The sequence below is a fragment of the Perca flavescens genome, chromosome 4 (assembly GCF_004354835.1).
Source record: "Perca flavescens isolate YP-PL-M2 chromosome 4, PFLA_1.0, whole genome shotgun sequence".
In the NCBI taxonomy this organism is placed as follows: domain Eukaryota; kingdom Metazoa; phylum Chordata; class Actinopteri; order Perciformes; family Percidae; genus Perca; species Perca flavescens.
Genome location: NC_041334.1, coordinates 15,645,938 through 15,661,764, shown reverse-complemented (window position 1 = coordinate 15,661,764; position 15,827 = coordinate 15,645,938). Strand labels below are relative to the sequence as shown.

Below are 15,827 nucleotides of genomic sequence, written 5' to 3'. Positions count from 1 at the left end.
TTTATAATTCTACAAAAGCATCAGTATCAAAACATTGGATGAAATCTGAAATACTAGTGGTGAAATGTAACTACTGTAAGTGCATTTATTTATGCACTGCAAATCTGAGGTACTTGTACTACCATTCAATGCTTTATACTTCTATAATATGAGGCAAATACACCACTGCATTCATTTTAAAAGCTTTAGTCATTACTTTACAGATTAAGACTTTACATGCAAAAACATATACTCTTCTCATATATATGATTCTCTCTTCATATATTAGCAATACATATTAAAGTAATCAAAAGCTGCTCCACCTCCACTAACTACAACAGTAAAAGGCTACCCAAACATTAATGCATCAGTAATAATAATCCAATAATATGACATATAAAACTCACAGGGACTGGAAATCCACTTTTGATACTTATTTTTGCTAATAATACTTATATAGCCTACTTGAATAACTTTTTCAACAAACATTCAAGACCTTAACTAATAACATATTATTATATATTCATATTATATTGCTACATTTATTTAAGTAAAAGATCTGAATACTTCCTCCACTGGGAATAAATATTATTAATACATTTTGTGATAAACTTGATACAAAATATTTTTTTTCATATTCCTTGTGTGTGATGAGAAAAACAACACTTGCTCACATATTCCTCAGTAATGATTCCCTCCCTCCAAATGATCCCCTTTCAAAGCAGAGCTGTTTGTTTAAGCCTTTGTATGGCAGTTTAATAGGTTGTAGGATCCCAAATGAGATGAGAGGATTTCCTCAAAACAAACAAAGACTGAGAGGCAGATTTCCACTCAGCCTGATTGCAAAAAAACCTCTGTGAGAAAGGCTGAAACTAATCATTGTTGTTGTGATTGATTAACCTGTTGATAATTTTTCTGAGTATGCTTCTAATAATTGTTTAGTCTACAGAATGTATGAAAATTGTAAAAAAAAATCTAAACAAAAAAAATAGAAAAGCAACAAATCTTCACATTGGAGAAGCTGGGGTCATGACAATGATTAGCATTTTCTTTTTTGATAAATTACCTAATTGATTAATCGACTCTCAAAAAGTTTGATTCATTTTGTGTCAATCACCTTACCGTTTTTTGCACCACATTTACCATTAGCTTTCTTCATCACCATTTCGCACATTCCATCCTCTTCGTTTTAAAGAATGCAGACCTATATTAATTAAAAAGTCACATATTATTTATACAGTTTTTAATCTTTTTTCTGTAATTTTTTTATGATTCTTGACTCTTGCAGTACCTGTTTTCTGGGCAAATTCCTTGCTGTGGAAACCTCCTGGGCAATAAACCGGTTTCTGAGTCTGTTTAATATTAGGTAGCTAGCGGACATACACTGAGTTTTATTTTTGTATTCCTAGTTAGTTATGATGAGTCTGTTTTATTCGTTGATTTTATTCTTTTATTTCATTCATTCTTTATTTTTTAAATCTTTTTCTATATTGTATTATTTTATATATTTTCTTTAATATGTTTTATGTATATATCCCCTTTTTTTTCAAGCATACATCTCCTCCTGTCGTTCCCATGGATGAAACGGTCGTTCCCTCGTTAAACGTTTATTTTGAAAGCGCTTTCCGGAAGTTATTTTGTTCTTAATGTCCATCCCCCATCTGGCAGCTCCTTCCAGCGATATATCGAGCTAACGCACAGGCGATCTAACGGAGGCTGTCTCTGCTGATGAAGACAATGATTACATTTTACAAATATTCAAAAAGGCTGGACTAAAATTTCTCTTCGGTACGTTATTCTTAATGTTTTATAACCACGTAGCCTTCCCGTTAGTAACAGCTAGCTTAAGTTTGTTGTGAATAAAGTAGCTTAATTTATAGTTATTATTGCTGAACCGTTGTATCTAGCTAATATCGGTGAGAACCGTGAGAACAGACGTTTTCACTCCCTGATGGTCTTGCTGAGACTAAATTAAAGTCCATAGCATTAAAAGTTAATTGTTTTGAGAAGGAAGTTTATTGCATAGCATCTCTGTTTGCATCATAAAAACCTGCAGTTGTGTGATGAAGTGCTGGCAACTTGAACCACTGCCAGTCTGCACTCCTGCATGCTTTCTTGACACTCATTTAAAATCCAAAAGGATCAGGTTCTATATAAAATACGTTTACAGTTTGACATAAGAGAATACATTTAACAGCATTCAGTGGGAGATGCATGTGCAGAAGATGCAGTGAGAGACGCAGCAGCAGAGGGCAGGGAGGGATGTCTAAATAAAAAAAATCGTCCCTGCGGAGAGAGCCAGTTCTTCCTCCAGACCAGCACATTTCTTTGATTTATCATTGGAGAGCAGCTGGTGGTAAATCAGATCAGAACTGCTGACCTCCATGTGAGCCAGACTCTGATCTGGGAGCTCTGTCCACGGTTCTGAACTCTGCTGCATCGTGCATACACTAGGCCTACAATACAGTACAGTTAAGTACAGCAGGATGCTGGACACTGTGCATCTCTAATCTGTAGATATCAAATTGAATACCATCTAAAGCAAAAGTTTGATGTCGCCTATATACCTTTAACAGAAGTCAATTCATTCAAAAAACATTGTGTTCTTTCTCATGTCTTAAAGGACCACTCCGCTGTTTACACGTGAAGTTCCGTTTACTGGACTCACTGCTCAGCCTGTAAAAACATTAGTAACATTAGTGTCTTCTGTAGCTCTGGAGGAGCTTTTTCTTTTTCTATTGAGTCTTACAACAATATCAGGGTTGTCTCAGCTTTGACTCTGACCACACATGTACAATGTGTCCTAAATTGGAGGTGTGAAGTTTGAAAGAAGTGGGCATTTACCAGGTCTTCAGAAGATGCTCTTGAGTTGTATTTTGGGAAGTGTAGGATCCAATGTTTTTGACGCATGGCTAAAGGTTAGGAAATCTCGTCCTCTGCTGCTTTGAAGTCTCCCAACTTGGTGGAAATACCTTAAAAGTCACTTTATTTGTCTGTAGACTTTCCAACAGACTGATACTGTCATTTTCTGTATGCGGGAGATTGTCAGCCTGACCAAGTACATGTAGTATTATGTAGTACTCAGTATATTTGCATCTGTTAAACTGAGTAGTATTTGCAGCAGAGTAATCTAGAGTATCATCACCTATCATGTGCTGGACAAAAAGATTGTCAGCCTGATTACTGTACATTTCATCTCATTTTCACTAGTGCTGAAATGATCAGTTGATTAATTACTAATTAATCAACAACAGTGTTAATAATTGCTTAGTCACTTAAATAATTTATCAAGCAAAAATGGCGAGGGTTCCAGCTTCTTAAAGTTGAGGATTTTATGCTTTTCTCTGTTTTGTAATCATTCTACACTGTAAGTTGGACAAAACACGCAATATGACCATGAATTTGTTATTCAGAAAAATAATGGTTGAATAATGGTTATTCTCACTCAGTGTTTTTGCTGTCAACAAGAGTAGAGATCCTCTGCCCCCTACGTGGTTTGTTATGAGGAAATGATCTCAACTCATTTCTGACCATCAAATCCATCAACCAGCAAAGCCTAAACAAACACAGATATGCTTTATGAGGGGATCATTTGCAGGGACTGAATACTGAGGAATATATTGTGAGTGTAGAATGTTTTACCATGAACTACAAAAGGAATACAAATTATTATTAAAGTAAAAGTTGCGCTAGTTAGATTTTTGAGGGTCATTCAAGCATAATTATGTGGTTTATTTAGTTTGGAGAATTAATCATATGCACAAGTTTCTGACCTACTAATTCAGTGTTGAATTTCATAGCAATATCATAGCTGAGGGTAATTTAGACAGAGAGAGAGAGAGAGAGAGAGAGAGAGAGAGAGAGAGGGGGAGGCATGAGTGGACACATGTTAAAGGGCTTTTATTAGAATGAGTGCCTAATTGGATTAATTCATGTGACAAATAAGAGACACTCATTTGATTTGCGGCACCCAGTTTAACTCCTCTCTGTTTTTGTAGGAGCAATGACAAATGAGCCGTCATTGCTAATGTAATTACTTTGGCTACTAAACCCCAAGTCTGTCTTTTCTTTATCTGTTCAATAGATTTTGACCATGTTATTCCCAGTGGGCATAGACACCACTGTTTGCTTCCAATTTCCATTTTCCCTTACAAGCTTGACATGTCACATCTGGTGCCCACTAGCCCCGCCTGACGTTAGTTGATTAAAAGCAATTAAACCTATTCTTTTCTATTAGTCCCTTTTGCCTTGGTCACCAAGAATATAGCTTCAGACATCCTAAGCCTTTCCATCTATGTCTGAGTTTTGGATCAATGCAATTAAGATTAAAATGTAATCTTAGTTCCTCTGAGAATTACCACAACACAGTAAGTTACAGTTGTTTTAAAGTTACTTACTACTGCTGAAGCTATCTGAATGAGCAGATTTGGAGCATCTTTTTAAAGCTATACTGTATCGAATCTCTATGGACGGACACTCAAATCAATAATTTACACCCATGAATGGAAAGGATCATCTTAAAGCTTCCTATGTTTTGTTACATGGTCAGGGACTCATTGTATGAGAGCAGGGCTTTGGCTTTGGCCTGAACTGTAAGGTAATTTGAGTCTGTGATAGGATCCTCACAGGGGATCATGCAGAAAGGCAGGCTGTATTTCCTTAAAGGCCCGGGGGGGTTGCAAGGACAGAGCTGTCATTACATACCAGGGCATGCTGTGTTGTGCAACTGCCTGAACTGTGGAGGTATGTTAAACAATAATATTTTTGGATTTCAAATGTCAAGGACTGAAACTAACAACTATTTGTCTGTTGATTGTTTTCTTGATTAACCCATTAATTGTTCTGTCTAAAAAATGATTAAAAATCACAATTTCCCAGAATGGGGATGGCTTTAAATTTAAAAGCTTGTTTTGACCAACCAACAGTCAGAAACCCAAAGATATTCACTTTATAATTGAAGTCTAAGGCTATGTGCGAAATCTCTCTATTTACTCAGCTATTTTATTTTAATGTCTGAATTCTTCAATGATCATGGAAAAGGGGTTGCAGATAATTTTTCTGTCGATTGACCTTTTGTTTAATCATTTCAGCTCGACAAAATTCCTGGTTATAAATAATCCATGCATAGCATTTATCTGGGTGTACCTGTTTGGTTTAGAAGTTTGTTAGTTTAGAGTTCCAAAAAAAGTTCCCAGTTTTCACCCAAAGCTGATTCAGCAAATCAGTCATGAAAGGCAAATCTACTATATTTAACTGGGAATTGTGTTATGTATGAGGTGTTCTGGAAGCATCTTCCCAGACACTGATTATACATTCCCGATGTACCGTCTGACTCTGCTGCACAGTGCCTGTAGAAGAGATGCTGAATCAGCAGAATCTAACCAGCAGGCTGCACGGTGCAGACCAGCAACGGCTTCATGCCAACACAGTCCGGCCATGCAGCTCTTTTTTTCTTTTCCACCTTTAATCGATAGGACAGCTAGGTGAGAAAGTGGAGAGAGAGGGGGAAGACACGCAGGAAATCGTCACAGGTCGGACTCGAACCCTGGACCTCTGCATCGAGGCATAAGCCTCTTAGTATATGTGCGCCTGCTCTACCCACTGAACCAACCGGCCACCCATGCAGCTCTTTTAACAAGAGGTGCGGCCCTGCCTGATGATACATTCATGAACACATAGACGGTCCTAAGATTTGTTTAGGAAATTGACTTTTCAAAAACGTTTTACCTCAAATGGATGGAGGGATGGAGGGATGGATAGACAAAAATAATAATCTGTTGATCATTCAAAGTAATTTTTCAAGCAAAATTGTTAAGTGTTATCTAGTTCCAGGTTCCTGATTGTGAGGATTTGCTTTTTTCCTTTGTCTTGTGTGATTGGATCCAGAATATCTTTGGGTTTGGACTGTTGGTTGGACAAGACGAGCTATTTAAATGCTTCACCTTAGGTTTCAGGAAACTGTGATGGGCGTTTGTCATTATTTTTGTGACATTTTCTAATGAAATAAAGAATCTAGAGCTGCAATGTCGATTAGTTCATCTACAGATAATTAATCAGCAACTATTTCGATAATCAATTAATTCTTTAAGTAATTTCCAAGCAAAAAACTTTGACTTTGATTTCCACGTGCCCCAATGTGAAAATGTTGTGCTTTTCTCTGTCTCCCATTATGGTAAATCAAATACTTTTTGGTTGTGCACTGTTGCTCAGACAAAATAAAAAATAATCACGTTGGGCTTTAGGATATTGTGATGGACGTTTTATAGTCGAAACAATTCATTGATTAATTGAGAAAATAATCGGCAGATTATACAATTAATTGAGAAAATCATCATTAGTTGCACCCAAGATGAATCAGTTACTCAAGAAAAAAATTGGCCTAATCATTAGTTGCATCACCTCTGAAGATCACTCTCTAGTTCCCAACCTGGGGGTCACGGGGCCCCAAGATAAATCCAAGGGGTCACAAAATGAAATACCATATTATATTTACCTTTCTTGACTTTCTCTTTATTGTTTTTGCTGACCATTTCTAGTTTCTAAAATCCTTCAAAACTAAATATTTTAGAAGGAATAATCTAGGGCTGCAACTAACGATTATTTTCATAGTCGATTAATCTGTTTGATTTTTTTCTCGATTAATCGAGAAGTTGTTTAGTCTCTAAAATGTCAGAAAATGGTGAAAAATGTGGATCAGTGTTTCCCAAAAGCCCAAGATGACGTCCTCAAATGTCTTGTTTTGTCCACAACTCAAAGATATTCAGTTTACTGTAACAGAAGAGAGAAGAAACTACAAAATGTTCACATATAAGAAGCTGGAATCAAAGAATTTTTACTTTTGTCTTAAAAATGTACTCAAACCGACTAATTGATTATCAAAATAGTTGGCGATTAATTTAAGAGTTGACAGCTAATTGATTAATCTTTGCAGCTCTAGAATAATCACTGTTTTGTTGAACTGCTCAAAACTCTCAACTGTTGACACAAAGTGCCCTAACCTTCGTTGAGGTAGATATTGCTTCTTTTTTTCAAGGGGTCACAACCCAAAAAGGCTGGAAGCAAGTGTTGCATGGCTGTAGGATTGCTAATATTTCATATTAGGCTAGTTTAATGTAAATCAGAGAGAGTCAAAGTTTTTATTGAGTAAAGTATGTGCCGTGGGATAAGTGGTTGTGAATTTGCATTATGTGATGTGCATGCTTCCACTTTCCCACGTATGTAATCACTCACTTTGTATCTCTGGGGCGCCTCAGCTGTAGATGGTACATTACAAACAGCTTAAGAGCAACAAGAAGAGGCTATTAGAGGGTGTTGGCCGCAGGTTTGCTTTGCTCCTCTGAGGCACAAGCGTGTCCGATTTATTGTGTCAGTGAAGTGCTTTAGAGCCAAAAGAGGAGTAATGAAAAGGGCTTGGTGTTGCCATGGCGACAGGGTTTGTTAAAAATGGCGTCTGTGTGATGGCCGTGGAGCAGTGAGTCGTGCATGTTTGAAGTAGGGCTGCAGCTAACATTTATTTTAATTATTGATTAATCTGCAGATCTTATTTGTCAATTAATATATTAGTCATTTGGTCTCTAAAATGTAGATAATAGTAAAAAATGACAATTTCAGAAAGCAGTTGGCTTTAGGAAGTTGTTGTTATGCCTCCACGTAGGTGACAGCCGTGGCCACAGGCATTATGTTTTCGGGTTGTCCGTCTGTCCTGTTCATGTGAAAGCGATATCTCAGGAACGCCTGGAGGAAGAAATTTGGCTCAAACATCCATTTCGATTTTGGAGGTCAAAAGTCAAGCTCACTATTACCTCATCAAAGTCAAAGTCAAAGTCAAATTTATTTCATCCTTAAAAATGGAAATTACAGTGCTCATACCTGCCTAGTACAATACAATAAATACAATATAATACAATATAAAATACAATACATAAATACAATACAGAATTTATAAAAATGTACATTTAAAGTGCTTGTTGGGCTGTCTGATAGTCTGAGGTATCCCATATCTTTATCCCATTCTTGTTCCATATTCTGTTCCTCTGGTCGTCCATTACCAGCTCATTGGTTTTGCTGATATTGAGCTTCAGGTAGTCTCGCATTGCCAAACCTTCCTCCACAGCGCTGTGGAGGAAGGTCTGGCTAGTCCACACAGCATTCCGGGATGGGAGAAAAACGTGCTCTGGTTTATTGGCATTTCTTTAAACCAATCACAATCGTCATGTGTGGCGCTAAGCGCCAAAAGGAGCCACGGTGCCGCTGCTAAATAGCCTCGGGAAGGAACTTGTTTTGGTGGAACATTTCTACGTTCAAAGGTTGTTTTAGTCAAGCAACAGAAAACTCAGATTGGACAGATAGTCTAGCTAGCTGTCTGGATTTACCCTGCAGAGATCTGAAGAGCAGTTAATTGTAGTTTATTGGTTAACCTGTCCATTGTTTTTTCTGATTAATTGAGTAATTGTTTAGGATTTAAAATGGTGAACTTTCAAACTTAAGTTAAAACAGTTAAATTGCTGCCATTTTCTTCGGGTTGCAAACTATTGTCATCTTGGTATCATTTTGTCTATAAATTGTCAGGAAATAGTGAAACGTGTCTATTTTTATAACTATTTTAATTTATCTGAGCCCAAATTAACATTTTCAGAATCCTCATTTTCTCTAACAATCACTCCAAAACCCAAATGTATATATGACAAAGAACAGCAGCAAATAATCACATTCGAGAAGCTTGAACCAGAGAATATTTTGCATTTTTATGAGAACAATGACTGAAACAATTAATTGATTACCAAATCTGTATATACTGTATCTATATTTAAATTCTTAGTTGCTTAATTAATTGACTAATCGTAGTACAGATTGTTTCTGTATGGGTGTATTTGAGTGTGTGTTTGCTACAAGGTAGGGCTGGGCAATATATCGATATTATATCGATATCATGATATGAGACTAGATATTGTCTTAGATTTTGGATATTGTAATATCGTGATATGACATAAGTGTTGTCTTTTGCTGGTTTTAAAGGCTGCATTACAGTAAAGTGATGTACTTTTCTGAACTTACCAGACTGTTCTAGCTGTTCTATTATTTGCCTTTTCCCCACTTAGACATTATATCCACATTACTGATGATTATCTAAAATCTAAGTGTGAAGATATTTCGTTAGAGCACCAATTGTCAACCCTAGAATATCGCCGCAATATCGATATCGAGGTATTTGGTTTAGAATATCGTGATATCTGAGTTTCTCCCTATCGCCCAGCCCTACTACAAGGTGTTGCCTGCTTATTCAACAAATAAACAGGAATCTTTATACCTGGAAAAGCTGTTTTCACTTTGCTGGCTGAACAGCCGCCTACATACTGCCTGCTGCATCACTGAGTGTTTCCTCTCAGTGGATCTCACTTCTAACAGCCATAGCCTCTGGCCCAGAGGAGTTCACATTCATACAACAACAGAGGCTTTCTGTGTTTGTGTTTTTGTGTGTGCGTGTGTGTGTGTTTGTGTGTGTGTGTGTGGCTCTCAAAGCTTTTAGCAGCTGCACTGTCTTTTTTCTTTGAGTGAGTCACTTCCATATTCCTGCCCTGTATCAGCTTCAGTGTGTGCACTCTAGCAGCTGAACCAGGGGCTTTAATAAACTCCATCACAGTGACTGCACTGAGCAGTGAAAAAAAAACAAAGGTTATTGATTACAAAGAAACTGGGATGGAGAGCCCAGAGGTCCTTCACATTTGTCCTGGAGTATTGATTAAAATCTTTTAACAGAATATTAAATGGTATTCCACAACCATGCATGCACATACAAATTTTGCAGGCATGTTTTATTCCCTCTTTAATCTGAGACAACCAGTAGGCCAAAGTCTGTGTCTGGGTATAATTCCCTCACTCTACAGTAAATGTGAAGTGAAACTAAAATGATATCAGTAAGTCTCTGTTTCCAATGTCAACAGTGAACGTTCAGTCTCAGTTTGTGGTTTTTAAGCCACCGGAAAAACGTTCATTTACACTTGTGCAAATCCATGACAGCTGCTGAGGAAGCTTGTGTGAGAGGATGGAAAGCTCCAGAACAGCCAATAAATGGAGCTTGTGGTGATTGTTTCGTTAACTACATCTAAAAGCATTAACTTTTTCTTTTTGATTTGCATTGAATTAATTGAATTCCTATACTTCCATTGCATGTAGAGCTGGGCAATTTATCAATATTAAATCAATATTGTGATATGAGACTAGATATGGTCTTAGATTTTGGATATTGTAATATGGCATAGATGTTGTCTTTTCCTGGTTTTAAAGGCTGCATTACAGTAAAGTGATGTACTTTTCTGAACTTACCAGACTGTTGTAACTGTTCTATTATTTGCCTTTACCCACTTAGACATTATATACATTATTACTGATGATTATTTATCAAAAATGCCCAAAAGCACCAATAGTCAATGCTACAATATGGTTGGGGTATCGATATCGAGGTGTTTGGTCAAAAATATCGTGATATTTGATTTTCTCCATATCGCCCAGCCCTAATTGCATTTCAAGCATTTTTCATTTAATATAATATAATAATATAATGTCAGATTATGTGACTGGAGCTCTGCAGCTTGAGCAAGGTATTGGTTATCTCAGCAGAGTTAACGGAATACTAGTTTGACATTTTGAAGAATATGTTTATTGTTACAGAAAGTGAGATGAGAAAGTCAATGTCATTTGTCCGTAAAAAATGAAGCTGGAGCCAGGAGATGGTTAGCTTAGCATAAAGGCTGAAAGCAGGGGGAAACAGCTAGCATGGCTCTGACCAAAGATTATTTTTAAAATGTGCTTACCAAAACCTCTAAAGCTCACAAAATAAAACATCTCGTTATTGTCACAAAAATAGAGACAATGTTCTAGTGCTGTTATTTTAGTCACATTTTGTTAGTTGTATGCATGTATAAGCACTTGTTGAGAAAAAAAACAGTAAGTATTCACAAATTGAATAACTAAAATACAAATATTATAAATAATGAAAATATTCTTAAATATTTTAGGGTGAAGTGGTAGATCATGAACACAGCCTCAATTATAAGATTGCGTTTTCTATACCAGACCTGCAGCCCTTTCAGTTCTTCTTTTGCCTGCACGGGGGGGTCATATATTACTTCCTGCAATAATGGGATATAACACCGGGGTCAAATGGTTAAGCCCCACAGGGAGAAACCTGATTAGACGATACACAGATTGCATATAATAGGGAGATGAGCATCTGTCTGTGTGAATGGACATCTGGCTTTATTTGAGTCTTTCTTGACTTACACACCTGCCTGCTCTGATTCTTTTCATTCACAGAATCACACTAAATAACAAAAGAGCTTTGTGTATTGAAATGTTGAGGCATTTATTATGCTCTCAAATGGTGTCCTCCCAAGATAATTTGTTATTTTGAGAGTATTATTTTATTCATATACATGCATCATTAAATTTTAATATTGGCCTCAGACATGGTTTCCTTCAGCTGAAAGACACTCAGTCTATTCATTCTCCACACGTGTCATTCACTGGACATCAGCCAATCTGTATTTATTGCGAGGATGCAGCACGGCTGACCTGATACCCCGATGTTGACTCATCCCTGTCTGTCCTCCACAGAGCCGGCTTTATCTACCCACCTGTGTGGCCGTCTCCTCCCTCTAGTACTTCCTGTCTGCCTTCTTTAACTTTGCGATGAGTAACTTTTGTCCTCTCTATCGGTCTGTCTCTGAATTGCCCGACAACATGGCACCTGTCTAATCAATGTGTGTGACAAGGGAGAGCCCTCAAGTGTCCACCCTCCCGTGCTCCCTCCCTAGCTAATTATTGATGGCCTGGTGTGTCTTCTCAGGGATATGTCAAAGTTCAGTGTGCGCGCGTGTGTGTGTGTGTGTGTGTGTGTGGAAAGGGCGTGCTTGACCGCAGGATGTGTCATGGTTGCAGCTGAGTGGTGACGCTCTTTGACTCTAAGTTTCAGATGCCAGTTCACCTGAAAGCTGTCAGAAATGACTTGGAGTGACGCTGTTGAGGACTGAGCGGCTGCAGAGAGGACAGACCAGGTTCAGTAAACTGCTCTGATCTGTAATAACATGGCGACTTTTAGACCTTATAGTTGTATACTTGTAGTTGTGAAGCTGAATATGTAGTTGTGAGCTTTTTTCCAGTAGTTTTTAGCTCTCCTATAACAGAAGATTAATTCTAACTTCAATGAATTAATTATGGTGTTTTGTGTGTGTGTATTTAGTGTTATTTTAAACGGGTCATGGTAAAAAAAAAAAAGACAAGAACGTCATCTTAGATTAAGTAGGCCTACACACGGACCTTGATCCTTGCCTAATCTAATTAAAGGTATGGGTTTGAAAAGAGTGCTCCACTGATAAAGCATTGCACTCCTATAATGTTGTCAGACTCACAAAAAGGATCAAAATCAATGTAGCAGAACCAAAGATATCGGCTTTTTTATTCCATGCATTCTTCTTCCTTGTCAAAACCTGGCACATTACCCATAATACAATTTGACCACTGACAGTTTGGTCTGAGTTATGAGTGTGTTCTGCTAGTAGCTAAAAAGAGGACTATTGTAGGTGTTTAAAGCTGCTTACACACCAACCAGACGGCCGACCCTCAGCAGAAAAGCCAGTCGAAATGATCAGTCTCCCCGCGTTGGTCCAAAAAGTGCCTCAGAACACACCAAAGAGACGAGACGTAATATGTCTCCATAACAGCAAGCGGCGCTAATCTGTATTGTTGCCCAAAAAATGAAAACCGGCAGCTGATTGGACGAACGCGTCACATGGGTTTGTTTTCTCCGGAAATTCAAAGCCAGACTATCATGGCGGCCGTTCAGAATACGATTTCATATTGTACTAAAATAGTTCACTGCAACATGTTTCTGAGAACATTTTAAGCGAGAAATAGGCCATGCAGTTGCTGAATCGGTCTTCATTTCAGCTCAACAAAGGTCAGTTTAAAAGATTTTCATCAGATTTTGAGAGACCCTAATCACGCTCATTCCGCTCGTCATTTCCGGGTGAGTCCCGACTGCCCTGCCGCCGACTGAACATGTCAGGTCGGCCAAAATGAACGCCAACAGCCCCTCAGACGGACGACGGCACGGGACACACCGAACAGATTTGAGTCACTGACCTCGCCAGACTGTCCAACGGACGATTTTCGGCCCTGTGTGTCCCGTGCTTAAGTCTGTTTGTGTCCATGACTTCTGTATTATTAACGATCGTGAATATTGTAGAGAAACAGGAATGAGTTTCAGTTATTCTACGGAGGTTTTGACAAATCGTTGTTGGCTGCCTGAAATATTTCTACAAGCGCATTCTATTGTTTCACTTTTTATTTGTTTGGATGCAGCATCAAAACTTTTTTTTGCATGTGTTTGACTACTACTCAGCTGACAGATACAGCTACACATATTTGTACCGGGGAATTGCACAACTACAATCCTCTGCTGCTGACTAAGCGATACCACCAGGGCTGCTGAGGGTTACCGAGGTTTCCTTATCGAGGGCGGCTACAGATTGTCTTTGTTCATTCACATTTTGTTTACCTGCAGCACTCATGTTTGCAGCTGGGACGTCAGGATGCTTTGTAGGGCTCGTGTTTTTTTCCCAGGGAATGTCAGCGGTGATATTAAACTCGAGAAGAATGTATTTCCGTTTGCAAAATAACATAAGATATCTGGGCTTTAGTTTGCAGTACACGTGTAGATGTCTTTTGTGCTGTTGGGAGTTATCCAAACTGTACTCAAGGTGTAAAACACTTTATACACAAAGTTGTCCCCTGTTGTAGTGCTGCTCTCTTGTATCGATCTCCCTTTGTTTTATAATCCAATTGTCTCGACAGCGATTTGAGATTACATCAAACCTTAAAGAGTTTCTCCACGTGAGTCAGGTTGGTCATCTCATCTATCTGTTTACAGCAGTGTGAATTATTGATGAATGGGGTTCTATATATAGGACTTGAATGTGATGAGGGCAGCAGCAGCAACGCAGTTTGTCCCAAGGGAGAGAAAAAGTGCTGCATTTGAATAATGTGGTCAAGATCTCACCATACAGGAGGTATGCTCAGAGGCAGGGTCCAAAATTAAGTTTTTTTTTGTTCACCAGCCAAATGACTAGTGAGTAATGAAGCAAATCTACCAGCCACTTGCATTTTGACCAGCATTTGGCTAGTAGATGGTGCTAATTTTGGACCATGCTCAGAGGGCAGCTCCAGTGACAGATACAGTAAATGTGTGTCTGTTTATATGGATGGGGGAATGACATGCAGCAAAGGGCCGCAGGTCGGAGTCGAACCCGGGCCTGCTGCATCGAGGAGTAAACCTCTATATATGGGCGCCCGCTCTACCAACTGCGTTATCCGGGCGCCCGTATTGAAAATCTTTGTACGATACTCAGCACTACCAGTGCAAGAGCACATATTATGACTGTAGCTCGGTCTTTTCACCATGTCCTACTCATCACCCTCACCTCACCTGTCCTGTTCACAAGTCAACACTCCACACACAGCTGAACACTCAGCAGATACACACACTGGTCCACTCTGCTCTCTGTGGGCCTTGTTTCATCGTGACAGTCGGGCCATCAGACATTGACATCATGTCAGTTCCGCTGGCAGGGTGATCGAGGTGCAGCCCAGTCTGTGAAATAGGTCTCAATCTCTTGTTCTACTGGTTTTCAAACACACCCGGATGCCTTGGATAATAACTGTGCTTGTGTATGTGAGGTGTTGGTATGGTAAGAGGATAAACTACTTTCTACATGCGTTATTGTAACATTTGTGATGAACGAATATATGAATGTATTGCATTTGGCTCTGCAGTTTACCCTGACATAGGCTACGTCACTGTAGAGCTTAACTAACTTTATGACAAGTTGTCTAATTATTAATCAGTTTATGGCTGCCATGTCAACAGCACAGACCTGCCCTCTGGCACTTCATGCAAATTCAGAACAGTTTACGTTTATCTACCCTAGAGTCACCTTCACCCTTCATATGCTCTGCTTAATATTGTCGGAATCTCCCGTTAGTTAGGCCCCACCCTGCCTGTGCTTTACTGGAGCCTACTGAAAGGAATTTGTGGTCTGTTGAAATGGAGCCTCTTATTATCTGGACCACTGGACCAAAGTCTTTAAAAACATTCTCTCATTCAATCTTTTACTTCTTTTACTTTGTTCTTCCCTTCCTCCTCAGAATATGTCCACACCCTCAAAGTCAAACTAAGTGAACCGAAATTTTAAATGTCATCGTTGTCTCTGTAGAGTCGATCTGTATCATCACAGAGAGAAGGACAGACTCAGAACAGAAGTTTAACTAGCTGAAACTTAGCAGACCGGGCTGCATCAGTTGCTCTCCTGATCCTGATGCACCAGAGCCAAAATAATATTTAAAACCAAAAATTCCTTTTGTTTAAGCATTTGTAGACAGGTATCTTTACGACCTGAAAAAACAGGTGTGAATGTAGCATTCACATCCCAGCATTTTAGAAAATAAAATATATATATATATATATATGACTAATATATTCAGTAATATTACCTAGTGTGTGCTGCTTTTGGGGAGCCATTCAAGTGTCTCCATTATGCCCAGTTCCACCAAAGGCTCATCATTAAACACCTCACACATCCACACTACAGCATCCACAGTGTTCAGCAGCAGCGGCAGCCCACCTTCACCCCCCTTTTCTCTCCCTCTCCCTCCCTCTGCCCTGCTGCTCTGTCTGAGCCATTCAAGCAAAGCACCACAGGATTATCCCTCACTCATTGAGAAACCCATACACACAGTGTCTTTCTGCACAGTGCTACTGGAAGATCTCAGATCACAGATCAGTGCTCCTCTTC

General features: G+C 38.8%; 1 protein-coding gene across 2 annotated transcripts in view; it reads left to right on the top strand.

Moving 5' to 3' along the window:
* The first annotated feature begins 1,621 nt into the window (after nucleotides 1-1,621).
* The window catches only part of pacsin1b (protein kinase C and casein kinase substrate in neurons 1b), a 30,135-nt gene continuing 15,929 nt past the window's right edge, over nucleotides 1,622-15,827 (top strand). Inside the window, exons 1-2 of one of the 2 annotated variants that reach the window (XM_028576211.1) lie at nucleotides 1,622-1,767; nucleotides 11,945-12,032. The gene's annotated coding sequence lies outside the window, so the exon portion shown is untranslated. The remainder of the gene's footprint in view (nucleotides 1,768-11,944; nucleotides 12,033-15,827) is intronic. The other variant, XM_028576210.1, reaches the window with a different exon arrangement.